Source organism: Salvelinus fontinalis, chromosome 17 (genome assembly GCF_029448725.1).
Source record: "Salvelinus fontinalis isolate EN_2023a chromosome 17, ASM2944872v1, whole genome shotgun sequence".
Lineage (NCBI taxonomy): Eukaryota > Metazoa > Chordata > Actinopteri > Salmoniformes > Salmonidae > Salvelinus > Salvelinus fontinalis.
In genome coordinates this window covers 6,407,197-6,413,304 of record NC_074681.1, presented here as the reverse complement: position 1 = coordinate 6,413,304, position 6,108 = coordinate 6,407,197, and positions in this window count along the sequence as shown.

Below are 6,108 nucleotides of genomic sequence, written 5' to 3'. Positions count from 1 at the left end.
GCTTAGTCTGTAGGTGAGTGTATGGGAGTTGGATTGTCCAATAGGTAGTCTAAGAACACGAGGGAGAGAGTGCATTGACTTTTGGGCCTTTTTTATATTTTTACTGAACAAAAATAAATGCAACATTTTCTCAAATTTTACTTAGTTACTGAGTCATATTAGGAAATCAGTCAATTGAAATAACATAATTAGGTCCTAATCTATTGATTTCACATGACTGGGAATATAGATATACATCTGTCGGTCACATATATATTTTAAGTAGGCGGTGGATCAGAAAACCAGTCAGTATCTGACCACCATTTACCTCATGAAAACCAGTCAGTATCTGACCACCATTTACCTCATGAAAACCAGTCAGTATCTGACCACCATTTTCCTAATGCAGCACGACACATCTCCTTCACATAGAGTTGATCAGGATGTTGATTGTGGCCTGTGGAATGTTGTCCCACTCCTCTTCAATGGCTGTGTGAAGTTGGTGGATATTGGCGGGACCTGGAACACGCTGTCGTACACGTCGATCCAGAGCATCCCAAACATGCTCAGTGGGTGACATGTCTGGTGAGTATGCAGGCCATGGAAGAACTGGGACATTTTCAGCTTCCAGGAATTGTGTACAGATCCTTGCGACATGGGGCCGTGCATTATCATGCTGAAACATGAGGTGATGGCGTGGATGAATGGCACAACAATGGGCATCAGGATATCTCTGCATTCAAATTGCCATCGATTTAAAATGCAATTGTGTTTATTGTCCGTAGCTTATGCTTGCCCATACCATTACCCCACTGCCACCATGGGACTCTGACAATGTTGACATCAGCAAAACCGCTCGCCCACACGATGCCATACACGTGGGTCTGCGGTTGTGAGGCTGGTTGAACATACTGCCAAATTCTCTAAAATGACAGTGATTTATGGTAGAGAAATTAACATTAAAATCTCTACAAACAGCTCTGCAGTCAGCATGCCAATTGCACACTCCCTCAACTTGAGACATCTGTTGCGTGACAAAACTGCACATTTTAGTGGCCTTTTATTGTCCCCCCAGCACAAGGTGCACCTGTGTAATGATCATGCTGTTTAATCAGCTTCTTGATATGCCACTCCTGTCAGGTGGATGGATTATCTTGGTAAAGGAGGGATGTAAACATATTTGTTCACAAAACTGGAGAGAAATACGCTTTTTGTGCGTATGAAACATGGGACCAACACTTTACATGTTGCAGTTTTATGTTTTGGTTCAGTATAGAACAGATTTGTTGATCTTTTGTCGGCTTCAAATGTCAAATCTGACAGGTGATGAAAGATGTCTGGCTACAAACAGAAACACAATGTTAATATTAAACAGAAGATGTCTGGGTAGAAACAAACACAATGTTAATATTAAATAGATGATGTCTAGGTTCAAATTGATTGTATTAGATTCTGTACTACCAGGCTAGAGTCTGATGAGACTATGGAGGTGTATTAGATTCTGTACTACCAGGCTAGAGTCTGATGAGACTATGGAGGTGTATTAGATTCTGTACTACCAGGCTAGAGTCTGATGAGACTATGGAGGTGTATTAGATTCTGTACTACCAGGCTAGAGTCTGATGAGACTATGGAGGTGTATTAGATTCTGTACTACCAGGCTAGAGTCTGAGACTATGGAGGTGTATTAGATTCTGTATTACCAGGCTAGAGTCTGATGAGACTATGGAGGTGTATTAGATTCTGTACTACCAGGCTAGAGTCTGATGAGACTATGGAGGTGTATTAGATTCTGTACTACCAGGCTAGAGTCTGAGACTATGGAGGTGTATTAGATTCTGTATTACCAGGCTAGAGTCTGATGAGACTATGGAGGTGTATTAGATTCTGTACTACCAGGCTAGAGTCTGAGACTATGGAGGTGTATTAGATTCTGTCCTACCAGGCTGGAGTGTGATGAGACTATGGAGGTGTTCTAGATTCTGTACTACCAGGCTGGAGTGTGATGAGACTTGAGGTGTTCTAGATTCTGTCCTACCAGGCTGGAGTGTGATGAGACTTGAGGTGTTCTAGATTCTGTCCTACCAGGCTGGAGTGTGATGAGACTATGGAGGTGTATTAGATTCTGTATTACCAGGCTAGAGTCTGAGACTGGCGTTGTATTAGATTCTGTACAACCAGGCTAGAGTCTGATGAGACTATGGAGGTGTATTAGATTCTGTACTACCAGGCTAGAGTCTGAGACGTGTTTCTGGGATAGTGAAGGCTGCTGGGACGTGTTTCTGGGATAATGAAGGCTGCTGAGACGTGTTACTGGGATAGTGAAGGCTGCTGGGACGTGTTTCTGGGATAGTGAAGGCTGCTGAGACGTGTTTCTGGGATAGTGAAGGCTGCCGAGACGTGTTTCTGGGATAGTGAAGGCTGCCGAGACGTGTTTCTGGGATAGTGAAGGCTGCCGAGACGTGTTTCTGGGATAGTGAAGGCTGCCGAGACGTGTTTCTGGGATAGTGAAGGCTGCCGAGACGTGTTTCTGGGATAGTGAAGGCTGCCGAGACGTGTTTCTGGGATAGTGAAGGCTGCTGAGACGTGTTTTTGGGATAGTGAAGGCTGCTGGGACGTGTTTCTGGGATAGTGAAGGCTGCTGAGACGTGTTTCTGGGATAGTGAAGGCTGCCGAGACGTGTTTCTGGGATAGTGAAGGCTGCTGAGACGTGTTTCTGGGATAGTGAAGGCTGCCGAGACGTGTTTCTGGGATAGTGAAGGCTGCTGAGACGTGTTTCTGGGATAGTGAAGGCTGCCGAGACGTGTTTTTGGGATAGTGAAGGCTGCCGAGACGTGTTTCTGGGATAGTGAAGGCTGCCGAGACGTGTTTTTGGGATAGTGAAGGCTGCTGGGATGTGTTTCTGGGATAGTGAAGGCTGCTGAGACGTGTTTCTGGGATAGTGAAGGCTGCCGAGACGTGTCCTGTCACTGGGTACTTGGAGCCGTCTGTGTAAATGTGATGTGACGTGGTATTGACTTTACATACCTTGCTGTCAGAAGTTCTACCGCCCCTTCATCCTCTCCTTCCAGAATCATCTCCAGTTGATTAAATCTACTTTTGGTGGTGTCGAGCTAGGGTTGCACCAAAAGGTAGGGGTACATCCATAGGCCATACATCCATAGACCATTCACCCATAGGCCATACATCCATAGACCATACATCCATAGACCATTCACCCATAGGCCATACATCCATAGACCATACATCCATACACCATAGGCCATGCATCCATAGGCCATACATCCATAGACCATACATCCATAGACCATACATCCATACACCATAGGCCATGCATCCATAGACCATACATCCATACATCCATAGGCCATACATCCATAGACCATACATCCATACACCATAGGCCATGCATCCATAGACCATACATCCATACACCATAGGCCATGCATCCATAGGCCATACATCCATAGACCATACATCCATAGACCATACATCCATAGACCATACATCCATACACCATAGGCCATGCATCCATAGGCCATACATCCATAGACCATACATCCATAGACCATACATCCATAGACCATACATCCATAGGCCATACATCCATAGACCATGCATCCATACGCCATGCATCCATAGGCCATACATCCATAGACCATGCATCCATAGGCCATGCATCCATACACCATAGGCCATGCATCCATAGACCATACATCCATAGACCATGCATCCATACACCATAGACCATGCATCCATAGACCATGCATCCATACACCATAGGCCATACATCCATAGACCATACATCCATACACCATAGGCCATGCATCCATAGGCCATACATCCATAGACCATGCATCCATAGGCCATGCATCCATAGACCATGCATCCATAGGCCATTCACCCATAGACCATTCACCCATAGACCATTCACCCATAGGCCATTCACCCATAGACCATTCACCCATAGACCATACATCCATACGTCATGCATCCATACGCCATGCATCCATAGACCATGCATCCATACGCCATACATCCATAGACCATGCATCCATAGGCCATACATCCATAGACCATGCATCCATAGACCATACATCCATAGACCATTCACCCATAGGCCATTCACCCACAGGCCATGCATCCATACACCATAGGCCATGCATCCATAGGCCATTCACCCATAGGCCATGCATCCATACACCATAGGCCATGCATCCATAGGCCATACATCCATAGACCATACATCCATAGACCATACATCCATAGACCATACATCCATAGGCCATACATCCATACGCCATGCATCCATAGGCCATACATCCATAGACCATACATCCATAGGCCATACATCCATAGACCATGCATCCATACGCCATACATCCATAGACCATACATCCATAGGCCATACATCCATAGACCATACATCCATAGGCCATACATCCATAGACCATACATCCATAGGCCATACATCCATAGGCCATACATCCATAGACCATACATCCATAGACCATACATCCATAGGCCATACATCCATACGCCATACATCCATAGACCATGCATCAATAGGCCATACATCCATACGCCATACATCCATAGACCATGCATCAATACGCCATGCATCCATAGGCCATACATCCATAGACCATACATCCATAGACCATACATCCATAGACCATACTTCCATAGACCATGCATCCATAGACCATACATCCATAGACCATACATCCATACGCCATGCATCCATAGGCCATACATCCATAGACCATACATCCATAGGCCATACATCCATAGACCATACATCCATAGACCATACATCCATAGGCCATACATCCATAGACCATACATCCATAGGCCATACATCCATAGACCATACATCCATAGGCCATACATCCATAGACCATACATCCATAGACCATACATCCATAGGCCATACATCCATACGCCATACATCCATAGACCATGCATCAATACGCCATGCATCCATAGACCATGCATCCATAGACCATGCATCCATAGACCATGCATCCATAGACCATACATCCATAGGCCATTCACCCATAGACCATTCACCCATAGACCATTCACCCATAGACCATTCACCCATAGACCATTCACCCATAGACCATACATCCATACGTCATGCATCCATACGCCATGCATCCATAGACCATGCATCCATAGGCCATACATCCATAGACCATGCATCCATAGACCATGCATCCATAGGCCATTCACCCATAGGCCATTCACCCATAGACCATGCATCCATACACCATAGACCATGCATCCATAGACCATACATCCATAGACCATGCATCCATAGACCATGCATCCATACACCATAGGCCATACATCCATAGACCATACATCCATAGACCATACATCCATACACCATGCATCCATAGGCCATACATCCATAGACCATGCATCCATAGACCATACATCCATAGACCATACATCCATAGACCATGCATCCATACACCATAGACCATGCATCCATACACCATAGGCCATACATCCATAGACCATACATCCATACACCATGCATCCATAGGCCATACATCCATAGACCATGCATCCATACGCCATGCATCCATAGACCATACATCCATAGACCATACATCCATAGACCATGCATCCATACGCCATACATCCATAGACCATACATCCATAGACCATACATCCATACACCATAGGCCATGCATCCATAGGCCATTCACCCATAGGCCATGCATCCATACACCATGCATCCATACGCCATGCATCCATAGACCATACATCCATAGGCCATACATCCATAGACCATGCATCCATACGCCATGCATCCATAGACCATACATCCATAGACCATACATCCATAGGCCATACATCCATAGACCATACATCCATAGACCATACATCCATAGGCCATGCATCCATAGGCCATACATCCATAGACCATACATCCATAGACCATACATCCATAGACCATACATCCATACACCATAGGCCATGCATCCATAGGCCATACATCCATACACCATGCATCCATAGGCCATGCATCCATAGGCCATACATCCATAGACCATGCATCCATAGGCCATACATCCATAGGCCATACATCCATAGACCATACATCCATAGGCC